At 45.3% G+C, this 16,479-nt stretch overlaps 1 pseudogene across 1 annotated transcript; it reads left to right on the top strand.

Moving 5' to 3' along the window:
• The first annotated feature begins 232 nt into the window (after nucleotides 1-232).
• On the top strand, nucleotides 233-15,273 carry LOC143570448 (aluminum-activated malate transporter 12-like; annotated as a pseudogene). Its single transcript, XR_013141933.1, has 8 exons — nucleotides 233-521; nucleotides 606-746; nucleotides 837-1,108; nucleotides 1,216-1,279; nucleotides 12,687-12,691; nucleotides 13,913-13,974; nucleotides 14,065-14,208; nucleotides 14,672-15,273. The product of XR_013141933.1 is annotated as an aluminum-activated malate transporter 12-like (transcript).
• Nucleotides 15,274-16,479: the final 1,206 nt, after the last annotated feature.

Below are 16,479 nucleotides of genomic sequence, written 5' to 3'. Positions count from 1 at the left end.
CATCTATTATTTTGACTGATCACATTTCTTTAATCAACAATGATTAACCTTTTATTATATATATCTCTTTCTAGTCCATCGCTTTCAATGAATATACAAAAATCATATCTGTCCTCCACATAACACACCTATATATTTTAGTACAAACCATATGCTGCTCATTATATATTCTTTTGTCAACATCACATAGTTTTTGTTCAACAACTCTTGAACACAAGCAAGTGCATCCATCAATCTATTGATGCAAATGTGTACGAGGTTTACGGACACGAAGATGGCCCATTTCAGCAAGAAAACAAAGATTTACGCTGAGAAGTTGAAGAGATTTCCGGGCTACATATGTCGAAAAACATGGAAAGTTGGCAAAGATGATCCGAGGAGGCTGATCCATGCATTTAAAGTAGGGTTTTCTTTGACATTAGTGTCCTTGTTATACCTAATGGATCCCTTGTTTAAAGGGATCGGACAAAATGCTATTTGGGCTGTCATGACCGTCGTCGTCGTGCTTGAGTTTACCGTTGGTAAGTTTTCATATTGTTGGTTCTGAAATGAACGTGTCAGTTGTCACTGTATATGTATATTTATTATCACATTTAATTTGATAGGTGCGACGATATGCAAAGGATTAAATAGAGGATTCGGGACATTGCTAGCGGCGACACTAGCCTTTTTATTCGAGTTTATAGCCAGAGAATACGGGAAGGTTTTTCGAGCTGTTTTCATTGGAGCTTCGGTTTTTCTAATTGGTAACAAATAGAATTAAATTTTTTGCAATAATATATAAACTTAAACATGTTTAATATATAAATTTATTTCATTTTTGCAATTTTTTGTAGGAGCATCAACTACTTTTTTGAGGTTTTTCCTAAAATTAAAAAGAATTATGATTATGGTGTGTTAATATTCCTCTTGACGTTTAACTTGATCACCGTATCAAGTTATCGCGTCGACGATATCCTAAAACTAGCGCAAGGGCGCATTTCCATGATTGCGATTGGTTCTGGTGTTTGTATATTTATGAGTCTTTTCTTCTTCCCGAATTGGTCTGGCCAAGATCTTCATAATTCAACTGTCACCAAGATTGAAGGTCTAGCAAAATCAATAGATGGTATATATGTGTATATTTAGACAATATATTAATTTCCATATGATTTACATTTAAGAGGTTAATTAATTATTAAATATGTTTTATTTTTCTTTTTAAACAAAATGCAGCTTGTGTCAACAAATACTTCAACGATGAAGAATCAGAAATATTAGAAATAGATAATGAAGAGACGTGGATCGACTCACTGGTAGACGATCTACTTTCCTCGGGTGTGATTATGCTATTTCACCGATGGTTCTCTTGGATCTGGGTTCTTCCACCTACAAAATGAACAGCACCGTAAACTTACCCCTCAGAAAGGGACAGAGGGGTCCTCTTTGGGGTAACCCTCCGGTGTGAGAATAAGTATTTGTAGGAGAAGATAATGTTATGAGAGTAAGGAAATGGAATGTATTGCTTAATAGCTGAATACTCTGTAGTTTGATGTGGTTGTGTGTTTGTTGTTTGTTGTTATGATGATCTCTCCTTGTGGAGTTGATGCTGTATTTATAGTGCTAGGGTTTCCACTGATTGGGCTAAGACCCAATTAGGGTTTTGTTGGCCTCCTCCAATTGATTTACGCCACGTGTCCTTTGGGACACCTGGTGCTTTCTCATTGGTTATAACCACGTGGTAGCACATGGGTTTTGCTGAGTTGTCCACCTTTCATTGGCAGCTGTCAACATCAGCATATTCTTATTCCTTAAAAAGATACCTTCTGGAAGGTTGTCTGACGTGCACAATCAAGGTTGCCCTAATCATGATTTGGATAAGGACGAGGTTGATCATGTGCATGTGTGATATGCGCCTATCCTGAGGATGCGCGAAGTCTTCTCTTTATTCTCACGCGCAGATGTTTCATGCGCAAATGTGATATGCACGAGCATGTGATATGCGCTGCGCGCGGATGCGCCACGCGCATATGTGATATGCGTGAGCATATGTGATGCGTGAGCATCTGTGGTGCCTGAGCATATGTGATGCCTGAGCATATGTGATGCGTGAGCATATGTGATGCGTGAGCATCTGTGGTGCCTGAGCATATGTGATGCCTGAGCATGTGATGCATGAGCATATGTGATATGCGTGAGCATATGTGATATGCGCCATGCGCATAGGTTTTGGCTTTGCGCCTTCATAATGTCTTGATTTCAAGCCTCTTGTCTATATCTTTGTGGGTTGACCCGCCCCGCTCGGTGTTGAGGCGGGTACATACCTCTTCAAGCCCCCCCAGTCTAATGTGTGTCTTTTCTCGCGCGAGCGAGGTAAGATAGATGTTAGACTAAATAGCTTGCTCTTTTAGTAAGGGTTTTGTCTTTTTCTTCTTATTATTCATCGTTGCGCGAAATTCTATCCTTTTAGTTGAAAGCGAATCGTCCCTGTACGTGGTTGGTTGTTGCTGACATGCGTCAGTGATGGAGACGTGTCAGACCTTTCGTGTGCTCGAGGTGCTACAGTTGCCTTTCGTGTCCCCTCACATAGTGTCAGGGACACGTGTCGCGCTCGCGTTGGTCCGTTCCTGCGAGTGGTGGCGCGTGAACTCTGGCAGCAGCTGTACAGTTTCTTTTCGTGTCCCCTCACACAGTGTCAAGGACACGTGTCGCGCTCGCGTTGGCTTACACCTGCGAGTGGGGGCGCGTGAAGTCCGATCGGCACCAATTTTTCTCTCTCCTGGGCCTATAAAAGCCAGCCCTTAGAGTTTTTATTCTTCATCTTCTTGCTTATTCAGAGCTTTTCTTTCTTTCATTCTATTCCGATTAGCTGTCTTCTGCTTCCAGGTCTCTGTTCTTCAGATCATCCTTTGTTCGTTGTTACAGTTGTATGTCTGATAGCTCAGACAACACAATCTCCCCCATCCATTGCCGTAGAAAATCGTTAGTAATGTCTACATTGAAGAAGACCGGCAAGGGGAAGAAGGCTGCTGAGGCCTCATCGGAGGAGGTAGGGAGGACCAAGGCCGTGAAGAGGTGGAATGAAATCCCCTGCAAACTGAGGCAGGCTGATCTTGACAGCCTTATCGCCTCTCAGGGTTTTCTCCCTGTGTTTGGCTGCATGTTGCCTGGGGCCGGGCAAACGGCGGCGGACCCGCCTACCGGCTATATATCCCTTTACTGCCATTTTTTCACCCATTGCAACCTTCGTCTCCCGATGACAAGGTTTTTGGGTGCGGTGCTTAGGTTCTATGGGATTCATATATCCCAAGTCCATCCGTTTGGACTCGTGCGCATGACTCACTTTGAGTTCATGTGCAAATCTCAGCGCGAGGAGCCCACCCCTCGTCGCTTTCAATTTTTTTACAAGCCCAAGATCCAAGATTCTTGGTTCTCATTTATTCCTCGCAGTCAGAAGGTGAAGTGCTCCACTGTTTCATTCAAGAGCCTTCATGACTGGTCTGAGAGGTTTTTTTACATCAGGGCTGGTGTGATCCCCATCCGCATGACGATGCGCGCGATCTCTTCTGCGCCTGCGGATGTGGGTGTCTTCAAGAACCCCGCTGGCGCCTGGGTTAAAAAGTTGACCGCCGAACCATCCCCCGCCAAGAAAATTTGTGAGGAGGCGCTGGTGGGGGTCGGTATGAGCAGGAGGTGGGCTGACAGCGCGACTGAGCCCGTTATCCAAGTTGACGGCTTGTGTAAGTTCATCTCATTGCCTTACTTCTGCGCGAATATGATTCTTTTTGCTGATATCATTTGACTTGTTTTGTGCAGTCGTCAAGGAGTATGTCCACGCCGCCTATGATGAGCATATGGAGGGTGGCTCCATCGCGCTGGGCGCTGGGGAGGTTGGCTTCCCCGATCGATTTGATGACATGTTCATCCCTGTTGATCTGGGATTTGTCTTTGACAGCGATGCGCCTGGTAAGCCTTTGTACTTATGCATTTTCCTTTATAATACCAAATTTTGCTAACATTTCTGTTGCGTGTATTGTAGACGCGCTTGAGAACTACGAGCTGGAGCTCGCGGAAGAGGAGGAGGAGGAGGCGCCCCAACTAAAGCGTAAAGCTAAGGGGAAAACTGGCGCAGGGGCCAGTAAGAAACAGAAGAAAGATGTTGCCCTTGCTGCTAAGGATCCTCCTACTCAGGCAGGGGGATTTGAGAAAACCCAGGAGTTTCCCTCCAAGTTTCCCTTGTCTTCCCTGCCTCAAAAAGTGGGCAGACCTCCTGTCCACACGAGGTATGGTGCTACTACCTCCTCCCTTCGCGCGGTGGAAAAGGGAAGCGGCGTTGCGCCTTCGACAGGTATACTTTGCTTATCCTTTGCTTATCTTTTATGGTTCTATGAGCGCGATTCTGATAGAATTACTAATGAATCTTTGCTCACTCAAATGTTTGTAGAGCCGGCGACAGCGCAACAAGATGCCGAGGCTGCGCCGGAGGTCGCTTCGAAGTCCCCTGTTTTACCCTCAAAGAAGGGTAGAATGGACTTCATGGCGATGTTTGCTTCGCGAACGGAGTTGCGCCAAGGTACGTATTGCGCTCTTATTTTCTGACTTTCTTTTAGATCAAGTCATGAACCATTTCTTTTTGTTGATTTTTTCATAGAAGCCGTAGCTGGCGTACAAGCTGCTGGCGGCACTCCTGGCGCCGGTGCCAGCGCCGTTGGCTCTGCTCCTGCTCCTGCAAGCGATGAATCTCCCCTCATCGGGATTACTAAGAAGCAGGAGGCCGTTTTACGCGCCGATCTGGCGGCGTCGAGACCTCCCTCACCTCCTCCTGCGCACAGCCCTCCTCGCGAGACTGATTTTGATTCTAGGTCGCAGGAGAAGAGGCCTATTTCAGAGGAGGATGAGGAGGTTCATGCTGAAGACTCTGACGGCGGCCGCGCCAGCCCTGCAGCGCCACGAGGTTTCGCGTCGCCGTCTTCTCGTGGGCCTGCCGCTGACTTTTCTGCTTCGTCCCCGCAGGTATAATTTTGTTTTTGCTCCGCTGCGCGAACTTTCATATTAATTTTTGATGACTTAGATCATTACTTTGTGTTTGCAGGAAGCCGATCACATCTACCGCCCGAGATGGAACATTACTGAGGACAGCTCATTTCAGTCCATGGGTGTGTGTGAGGACTTCTGGGCTCATTCTGTGCCTCCAGCTGAAAGGAGGTTTCAGGAGGCCCGCGCTCGCGATGACTTGCTTAAAGATCATCTGTTTGCTGGGTCGGCTTTCTTTGCTGCCTCCCAAGAGCTTCTCTATGATTACGTAAAGGTACGTGATGCTCTTGCGGAAGCCAAGCAAGAGGCTAAAGTATCTGCTTGGCATCTTTCTGATGCTCGAGAGAGAGCTGAGAAGCTCCAAGCAGAGCTCAGTGAGAACAGGGCAAGTGCCAACACCGCGTTCGTTAAGCGCGGGCATGAGCTACAGGCTGCGCGGGAGAAGCTGCAGGCGGCCGAGGCGGACGCTGCCAAGTACGCGCGTAGAGTGCGCGACTTGGAGCTGGACGCGGAGGCGCGTGACCAAGCTCTTGTCCAGTCTATAACTGACAAATCATCGCTGGAGAGTGAGGTTGCGCGCCTGAAGAAGGAGCTGGCGGCCGCGCAGGCCGATAAAGATGAAGCCTTGGCGACGGCAGCGTCTAGCCAGGAAGCACTTGATGCTGCGCGGGCGGAAAAGGAAGAAGCCTTGGCGGCAGCAGCGTCCGACAAAGAGGAGCTGAAAAAGACTAAGGAGACTGTTGAGTTGTTAAACTCTCAGGTTCCTGCCCTCGAGACGTCTGTTGCTTCCCTCGCGCAGGATCGCCAATGGCTAATCTCACAGGGCATGACTCGTTGCGCTTACGCGATGAAATACTCAGACAAGTTCCAGGCCCTTGTGATGGATTGCAACGCTGCCAGCGCGCTTGGTGGGTCGAGCTGAAGGGTTTACGGATGGCTATGAATATGGCATGTTGAAGAAGAACCCATCCGATTACCCTTATCAGAGCGACGTTGCCTGCGCGGACATGGCCGCGATGGGGGAGAAGTATTTGAATACTCCCATTCCCGTCCTTGCGCAGGTATTTTAACTTTAATGAGATTACCTTGACTTATTTTCCAAGTCTTTTTGTACTCATAATTTTCCTTATGATTTGCAGATATCCGCGCTTGCTGACCAGCCCGATCTTGGCGCGCTAAAGAATTTACTTGACGAGTGCGAAGGAGCTGGCGGCGGCGATGACGGCGCAGGGAATACTGCTCCTGCTAGCGGCTCTGGCGTGGCCAAAGGATCCGCTCCTGACACTGTTGTGCTAGAAGACTCCATTCAAGATGAACAACTTGACTATGGTCAGTTGGAGATGATGAGGAGCGAGCTGCGCCAGATGTTGAGGGCGGTGATGAGGATGATGAAGAGGCTGAAGTCGACGTGGAGACCTGAGAAGCCCTTCATGTTTTTTATTTTTATTTGTAATTTGTATCTCATCATCTTGTAAACTTGTAAATTTCAATGCTTTGGAATGAAATTTTGTTTTTCCCTTCTTCGCATCTTGCGCATTCCCATTCATCTCTTTATATTGCATGTTTGCTTGTTGAATATAAGATATGCTTGCACGTTGGAATAAGAACAAGGTTGTAAGGAATTTATTATACTTAACCCTTGTCATATTGTAAGTGATTTTGCCATATCTTGATTATGTTGACATGTGCCTTGGCGTTTTCATTATTCCTCTTTTGCGCGACTTTTTCGCGCATGGAATTATGAGTTTTTTAGCCTTTACGTGTCAATATGTGTTACTCAGATATCCATTACAATTTCATGCGCGACCTCGACCTGAGACCTTAACAACTATGTTTTGGCATTCGCTTTGCCTTAGTTGTGCTTAGGTATTTTTATGGTCAGTCTGCGCAGCATGTAGGATGGATGTTGTGAGTGATTTGAGCTAAGGCTCACATTATTGGGCTAAGGCCCTGACGTATTAGAGTTAAGACTCATTAACGCGTTTGAGCTTGAAGCTCGCGCATGTATGTTTTACTTCGTTTTATTTCGTTTTGATGTCAATACAATGTTATCATATTGCTCAAAATTAATAAAGGGAAGTGTGAAACATGTATGCAAAAGGTAATAGAATTGGGCTAAGGCCCTGACGTTTTATAGTTAAGACTCGTTAACGCGTTTGAGCTTGAAGCTCGCGCATGTATGTTTTACTTCGTTTTTATTTCGTTTTGATGTCAATACAATGTTGTCGTATTGCTCAAAATTAATAAAGGGAAGTGTGAAACATGTATGCAAAGGGTAATAGAATCCACAATAAGTGAAGATAGCGCGTATCATTATTCATAATGGCTTAAAAAGCCTTGATTACAAACTTGACATTTTTTACATGAAACATTTTCTAAGCTGTGCCGCGTTCCATGCGCGCGGGATCTTCTTTCCATTCAAATCTTTTAAGGCGTATGCGCCTTTTCCCAATTCTTCCAAGACTTGATAAGGTCCCTCCCAATTGGGGGACATTTTTCCCGGGGGTATCGCGCGGCTAGCTTCATTGTTTCGAAGGACAAAATCATTTTTCTTGAAGTGGCATTCTTTCACGCGCTGGTTGTAATATTTTTCCAGTTTTTTCTTGTATTTGGCTTCACTGATGATAGCCACCTCTCTGCGCCCTTCAAGTAAGTTGAGATCCAAGCGTCTTTCGCGCTCGTTATCAATCTTGCTCATCATGAGCACTCTATGGGATGGGCATCCAATTTCTGCTGGAATCATTGCCTCCGTTCCATAGGTTAGGCTGAACGGGGATTCGCCATTGCTGGTTTTGCTTAATGTCCTGTGTGCCCACAGGACATTAGGTAGCTCTTCGACCCAAGAATGGGATTCTCCCTCCAACCTTTTCTTCAGCCCATTTAACAAGCTTTGGTTCGCGCGTTCCACTTGTCCATTCCCCTGAGGGTGATAAACTGAAGTGAAAATTTGGTTGATGCGCAATTCCTTGAGCCAGCTGGATATCTTCTTGTCAGTGAATTGCTTGCCATTATCGCTCACAATTTCCATGGGCAAGCCAAAACGGCATATGATGTGGCTCCAGATAAACTGCTTCATCGCTTCGGCTGTGATTTTTGCTAGTGGCTTGGCTTCAACCCATTTTGTGAAATAGTCTACTGCCACTACCAAAAATTTTACTCGCCCTGGCGCTTGCGGTAGGGGACCCACAATATCGATTGCCCATTTGTGGAAAGGCCATGCGGAGGTTACCGGAATCAAGTTGTTCTTTGGCCGCATGGTGTTTGGCGCATAGCTCTGACATGCTTTGCATTTTTGGATCTCTTTTAAAGCGTCCAAGTACATGCCTGGCCAATAGTAACCTGCGCTCATTGCCTTGGCAACCACCATGCGCGGGCCAGCATGTATTCCACAGATTCCTTCGTGTATCTCTCTGATCACATAGCTTGCTTCCTCAGCATCTAGGCATTTCATGAGTGGTCCAAGATAAGAGCGTCGATATAATGTACCATCAAGCAGTTCATAGTTCTGCGATTTGTGCCTTATCTTCCTCGCCTGTGCACGATTGCCCGGTACCTTTCCCTCCTTCAAGAATTCCATTATTGGAGTTATCCATGATGAAGGGGTCGTATGAGTTACAAGGACAGACTTCGCTCCCACCGACGGGTTGCTCATTACTTCCACTCTGACATCTTTGCCAAAGTGATCGAAGCTGGTTGATGCCATCTTGCTCAGCGCGTCAGCAGATTTGTTTTCACTGCGCGGAATATGAATGATCCTGAAGCAGTCAAATTGCTCGATGAGTTTTTTCGCCTGCTCTAGATATAGAGGCATGGTGTTCTCCTTGGCATCATAAAGGCCATTGACCTGTGCTGCTACCAAGTATGAATCAACATGGGCCTCTAGTTTTTTAACTCCGAATTTGTGCGCGATGCGCAGCCCAGCCAGCAGGGCTTCATACTTGGTGCTCTTGAAGTCCAACCTGATGGCGTAAGTATATTCATGATTCTCTGGATCCACCAGTTTAAGGCCTGCGCCGGACCCCTCGTTGTTTGAAGCTCCGTCAGTGAACAATCTCCAAACATTTTCTTCATCATTGGCTCGCGGAGGGTCTACCTCGCGCTGAGCCTCTTCAATTTTTCCTTCTGGAATTTCAGCGATGAAATCAGCTAAGACTTGTCCCTTTATTACTGGACGGGGCTTATAGGCGATCGTGTGCTCGCCTAATTCCAGCGCCCATTTTGTCAGCCTTCCTGAGAGCGCGGGGCGCCGCAAGACTTGCTGGATGTTGTAACCAGTCAGAACTTCAATGGGATGACCATTGAAATATCTATGAAGCTTGCGCGACGCGTGTGTTAGTGACAAAACTAACTTTTCCATGATGGAGTAGCGCGTCTCAGGATCTGTCAGCACCCGACTCACATAGTATATTGGCGTTTGGATTCCCTTGCGATCCACCAATAATACTGCGCCGATGGCGCGCTCTCCTGCTGATAGGTATAATGTCAAAGTTTCACCAGGAAGTGGAGCTGTGAGCGCGGGCAGATTTATCAAACATTCTTTTATCTCCCTGAAAGCTTGCTCGGCCTCAGGAGTCCATTTGAATTGGCTTTTCTTTAAGCAATTCCTCAATGTGTTGACAAATGGGGTAGATTTGCTTGCATGGTTCGCTAGGAACCTGTTGATTGAAACCAATCTACCATTCAGCTTCTGGACCTCTTTCATGGTGGATGGCGAAGGCATGTCAAGGATGGCCTCCACCTTCTCAGGATTCACCTTGAAACCATCCTTGGTGACCATTACACCCAGAAATTTTCCCTCTTGTACGCCGAAAGTGCATTTGCTCGGATTGAGCTTCATGTTAACTTCCTTTAGGCGCTCGAGGGTTTCCTCGATGTCTTTGAGCATTTGTTTTTCCTCCCTGCTTTTGATCACCAAATCATCCACATAGACTTCTAGGTTTCTTCCAATTTGCTCGTTGAAAACGGCATCCATAAGTCTTTGGTAGGTGGCGCCCGCATTCTTCAAACCAAAGGGCATTTTTGTGTAACAAAAAACACCCTTGTCGGTTCTGAAGGCGGTCTTGTCCTCATCTTGTGGTGCCATTTGAATCTGGTGATAGCCCTTGTAGGCATCCAGGAAACATTTGAGCTTGAATGGCGCCACGGAGTCCACCTTTGCGTCGATGTTTGGGAGGGGGTAACAATCTTTTGGGCACGCTTTGTTGAGGTCCTTGAAGTCAATGCACATCCTCCACGACCCGTTACTTTTCTTTACCATCACAGGATTGGCTACCCACGTCTGGTATCGTATCGGGCGGATGATGTTTGCGCGCAGTAAATCCTCAACCTGCTCATTCATGGCCCTCGCTTTCTCATCCCCCATGACTCTCTTCTTTTGAGCAATTGGCTCTACAGACTTGAACGTGTTGAGAGCATGTTGTGCCAGGTCTCGCGGAACCCCAGTCATATCAGAGTGTTGCCACGCGAAGACCGACATATATGCTGTGAGCAATCTTTTCATTCTCAACCTCGTGTCGTCTGATATCGTAGCGCCAATTGTGATTTTTTGCTCCGGGAATTTCGGGTTGAGAATCCATTCCTCTGGCGCGTTGTCTGCCATTGGAAGTTTCATTCTCCCCTCCCGCGGAGTACTTGTCACTGCGCACAAATGATCTCGGTATACAAAAGTTACACCTGTTGGTGTTGGGAACCCCAACGCGCCGTGCGCTGGCGACGGTATGGCGTTAAATTGGGCAATCGTTCCTCTACCCAAGATCATATTGTGACAAGAAGTGGTGGGCAGGACCAAGAAGTTGACCACTTCGGCTCGCTTGTGTTTCTCATCCCCCATAGTTAGCTCAAATTGTATTTGACCTAGGGGATGAATGATTTCATTTGAAACACCAGAGATCGGTGCATTCACAATTTCAAGCCTTGCTTGGTCTGCCGGATCCAGTTTCCTGAAACATTGCTCATACATTATGTCTGATTCGCTGCCAGTGTCCACCAGGACTTTTGACACTTCATAATGAGCAATGTGTGTAGTGATGACAAGAGGACTGCTGATGGAAGGGCCTCCCCTGATTCTTGGGAAGATGACTTGTTGCTCGCGCCAATCTCCTTGGATTTGCGCGCTTCTCTTTCTTGATATTTGCCCTTGCCTTCCTCCCTCGGCTACACAGATTCTTTTGTACTTTTTGCTGGCTGAGGCTCCTGATTGTTCATTTTCTGGTCTTGAGTTTTTTACCAGGTGAGCCAGCTTGCCTGATTTTACATCTTTTTCAATTGCATCCTTCAAGTGATGGCATGCATCAGTGTTGTGTCCTGTGGACTTGTGAAACTCACAGTACTTGCCACTGTCTGATGGTCCCTTGTAGTGTAGTGGCTTGGGGCTTTTGAACTGGACATTCTCAGTGCTTAACACCTGTGAAGGCGTTTTAGTGAGGGGAGTCCATATTCTTGGCAGAGGTCTGTTACGATCTCTGCCGCTCTCCCTCTTGTCACCCTCCCCGCGATTACGAACATCTTTTTGGGGCTGGGGTGAGCTTGGTTGCGCCTGCTTTTCTGCGGAAGAAAAACTGGTTGGTTGCAACCTGGACCATACAGAGTTCTGTTTGCCCCTCTTTTCGTTGCTGCGCGGTGACTCAGCTTGATGCGCTCTTTCTCTTGCCCTATCTTGGGCAATTTGTTTTTCATTTCTCGCGAAGACTCGCGATGCTTCCATTAGTTTGGCCCAAGTGGTGGGCATGCCATCTCTGCTTACGAGAGCTCGGCGGAGTTGATCACTGCGCGCGCCTTGTATAAAGGCCACGTGCAGGAGTTGCTCAGTTATACCTCCGATTGCCAAAGACTCCTGATTGAAACGTGTTATGTAGTCTTCAATCGTTTTATCATTCCTGCGCACGCAGTGCATGATGTCATCAGGGTCGCGCGTGTGTCTGCGCTGCTGTACGAAGTGGGCTTGGAACTTTTCCAATAATTCCTCGAACCCATCGATTTGCCCAGTCGGCAAGCTCTCGAACCAGACACGCGCCGCGCCCGTGAGGCAGCGAGCAAACATGTGACACCATGTTGGCATCGTCCAGCTCTCTAGGTTTCCCGTGTTGTAAAAACCTTGCAAGAAATCGTCTGGATCTGTTGTGCCGTCATATTTGCCCAAACCACTTGGCATCTTGGTTTTGTGCTGGATGGGAGCCTTCGCGATGCGCTCAGTGAACTTTGAATGTTTCACCAAGATGGCTGGTCTGTACGGTGTGGTTACGTCCACTTGCCCTCTAACTGGTGGGCTGTACGGTATGTGCAGATCCAGATCGGCTCTGGCTCCAGGCGCCGTGTTCACGTGCGCGCGGAGCTGTGAGCCTCCTGCATGAGTATCTCGCGTCTTCCTCATGCTGTGCACTTCTTCATCACTAAACTCAGTGTGTGCAGTGTGAACAGAATGTCCTTCTTCCGGCGCGCGCGCCCTTTTTGTTCCATGAACGGTTTGCTTATCAAACGCTTGCTTTTGTGTTTTGTGTTTGACCAGCTCATTGTACTTGTCCATTAGACGCCTTTGCTCGTTTATGAGCCATTCTTTAGGGTCATTTGTTTCATCTTCTGGACCCATTGGTCCTTTTTGTTTCGCGCCGGCAAGATTTTGTAACGTGTGATCGTCTGGAGGAGTTTCAGTCTGGCCATGAGGAGTTGTGATGAAGGGACGGTTACTGGTGGTGCGCGTAGAATCACGCGGCACCCTCAGAAACTGCTGTCCCTCATTAACATCCTCACGTTCAATATCCTCCAGAACTTGATCAACGTTACGAACGCCAGAAACCATGGTGAAAAAAATTTTTTTATATAGATCTGATGAGATCTTGTTGCCGTTGTAACAGTGGATGGCGCCAATGAAGAGACGTGGATCGACTCACTGGTAGACGATCTACTTTCCTCGGGTGCGATTATGCTATTTCACCGATGGTTCTCTTGGATCTGGGTTCTTCCACCTACAAAATGAACAGCACCGTAAACTTACCCCTCAGAAAGGGACAGAGGGGTCCTCTTTGGGGTAACCCTCCGGTGTGAGAATAAGTATTTGTAGGAGAAGATAATGTTATGAGAGTAAGGAAATGGAATGTATTGCTTAATAGCTGAATACTCTGTAGTTTGATGTGGTTGTGTGTTTGTTGTTTGTTGTTATGATGATCTCTCATTGTGGAGTTGATGCTGTATTTATAGTGCTAGGGTTTCCACTGATTGGGCTAAGACCCAATTAGGGTTTTGTTGGCCTCCTCCAATTGATTTGCGCCACGTGTCCTTTGGGACACCTGGTGCTTTCTCATTGGTTATAACCACGTGGTAGCACATGGGTTTTGCTGAGTTGTCCACCTTTCATTGGCAGCTGTCAACATCAGCATATTCTTATTCCTTAAAAAGATACCTTCTGGAAGGTTGTCTGACGTGCACAATCAAGGTTGCCCTAATCCTGATTTGGATAAGGACGAGGTTGATCATGTGCATGTGTGATATGCGCCTATCCTGAGGATGCGCGAAGTCTTCTCTTTATTCTCACGCGCAGATGTTTCATGCGCAAATGTGATATGCACGAGCATGTGATATGCGCCGCGCGCGGATGCGCCACGCGCATATGTGATATGCGTGAGCATATGTGATGCGTGAGCATCTGTGGTGCCTGAGCATATGTGATGCCTGAGCATATGTGATGCGTGAGCATCTGTGGTGCCTGAGCATATGTGATGCCTGAGCATGTGATGCATGAGCATATGTGATATGCGTGAGCATATGTGATATGCGCCATGCGCATAGGTTTTGGCTTTGCGCCTTCATAATGTCTTGATTTCAAGCCTCTTGTCTATATCTTTGTGGGTTGACCCGCCTCGCTCGGTGTTGAGGCGGGTACATACCTCTTCAGATAACACAATAGATGATCCTATTTACAAGAACTATAAGGCCGTTCTAGACTCGAAATCAACCGATGAAACCCTAGTAAGCTCCTCGTAATTTTTTTTATATAAATAATATTGAAACTTGATTACTATTTTTATAGTTTTTTAACATAACTATTTATATGGTCAGGCGCCTCATGCAAGTTGGGAGCCGAGACACTCGTGGCATTGCCACAAGTTCCCGTGTCAACAATATGTGAAACTAGGAGGCGTTCTTCGACATTTTTGTTACGGGGTTGTCGCTCTTCATGGAAGTCTTCAAACCGAAATTCGGGTACTTTTTTCTTAATTATATATATACATATATATTTGCCATATATTTATTTACAAGTTGCTTAATAAGTTATTGTTTGTAGAGAGATCTAATTATATATAGAATGTTCATGAGAGAAGATTCTTTCTGGAATATATATGAATATAGAAGAGATTTAAATAGTTATTTCCAGATCAGGCTATAACTTATCATCAGATCTTTAATTTACTTTTCAACATGTAATATATATTTATATTGATTAATAAACAATAAAATAGACAATGATCAAAATTTAATTTTATTGGGCTTTGTTAAAGGATTTATATTGTTTTGTCACATTTTTTTATAAGTGATCATACCCTATAATGTGCAACCTTTTTCCATTAACGAGACATAAAGTATTAAAATAACTTTTATGATATTTAAATTCAAAGTTTGTTTATTGACTTTTGTTGATAACATATTTTGCTACAATGTTTTTCAGACTCCAAGATCAGTTAAGACAATTATTCAAAGACCCTTGCATTCATCTAGCATCTGAAGTAACAATCGCTCTAACCGAACTCGCTAATAGCATAAGAGACCGACGACACTGCTCGCCCGAGACCCTCACCAACCATCTACAACAAGCGTTACAAGACCTCAACACAGCTCTAAAGTCCCAACCACGCCTCTTTCTCGGACCAAACAGCCCCAACAACACTTCCAAAATGCTAGCCTTTGTGGCCGCAACCGCACGTCAGAAACTAGAACACCACCCATCAAACCTAAAACCAGACTCCCCGGCCTCCTTTGACCGAAAGTCAAAAGAGGCCGAGAAGCGGGTTTTGAGGCACACATTAAGTAAACTTAAGATCACAAGTTTGGAATTCTCGGAAGCGCTTCCGTTTGCGGCTTTTGTGGCTTTGTTAGTGGAATTAGTGGCTAGACTTGATCTTGTGATTGAAGAGGTTGAAGAGCTTGGGAGAGTGGCTTGTTTTAAGGAGTATGAACATGGTGATGAAGTGGTAGTTAATGTGGGAAGCAGATCAAGAACTGAGGTTAATCTTCCTAATTCAGTTGGGGCAGAGTGAGTAGTAAACGTGACGTATATATATTATTATAAGTATATATATATGTCGGTACTTTTGTCTTAAGACTTTTAGTATTGTGACATATATAATATAATATAATATAAGGATGGACATGGACGATGATGTGGTGGGCAATGGATGAAGATGCCACGGATGTCACGTTGAGAAGGTCCGTCCGTAGCTTCTCTGTTCGTGTGGACGGACATGTGTGTGGGACCCTTTCTATATTTTTTGTTTTCTTTTTTTTTTTTTTGCTTTTGTTTTTCTTTATTCTGTCTTCTATTTTAAGGAATTTTGAGTAATGTTTAATAGTAAGTTTCGTGGAGTTAAAAAATTATATATTAATAACTTGATACTATCTTCCAACATAACTGTTTTCTAGTAATCCACTAGTCATTGTTCAATACACTAAGGTTACAACAAAAATTAATAACATAAAAAATAACATGATTATCGATTACAATAAAGTTCTTTAAAAGCAAAAGAACACCACGTATCCTAATCCAATCCAACTATTTTACTCCTATTATGCGACTTAAGTCTTCTTTGGTTCTATTGAGCGAGGTTGTGATCGGTCGCTTTCTAAACACTCCAACATTGTCATGAGCATGATTGCTTGGATTGCTTTTCTTTTTCCTTTATGGCCTTTTATGTTGAGATGAATTTTAGTTAATCTTGGTAATTATATTTGTATATTATCTAATGATATGATGTACAAGGAATATAAATAGGAAACATAAATACACTCTAGACCCTCTATTATAAGATAATATAAATATTGTCTAATATTCCCCCGCAAGCTAAGGCCGAGGAGCGACTTGTAGCTTGGACCGTAGCTCAATAAACGTTGAGAGGGAAGTGGCTTTGTAAAGACATCCGCGATCTGATCGTCAGTCGATATGAAGTGAACAGAGAGTTCTCCTCGAGCAACCAGTTCCCGAACAAGATGGAAGTCCACCTCAATATGTTTTGTACGTGCATGAAATACCGGATTCTTCGACAAGTACGTTGCACCCAGATTATCACACCATAACGTTGGTGCCGTTTTCATAGGAACCTGAAGCTCATGTAGAAGTGCTCGAAGCCAAGTGAGTTCAGTGACCGTATCGGCAAGTGCTTTATATTCTGATTCAGTACATGACCGAGAGACAATTTTCTGTTTTCGTGCACACCAAGAAATAAGATTCGATCCAAGATAGACTGCGTATCCCCCAGTGAA

This window comes from Bidens hawaiensis, unplaced genomic scaffold, assembly GCF_021521415.1.
Source record: "Bidens hawaiensis isolate Kalapana, Puna unplaced genomic scaffold, B.hawaiensis_p1.1 tig00024988_1, whole genome shotgun sequence".
In the NCBI taxonomy this organism is placed as follows: Eukaryota; Viridiplantae; Streptophyta; class Magnoliopsida; order Asterales; family Asteraceae; genus Bidens; species Bidens hawaiensis.
The sequence above is the reverse complement of the archived record's forward strand: the minus strand, read 5'-3'. Positions and strand labels throughout refer to the sequence as shown.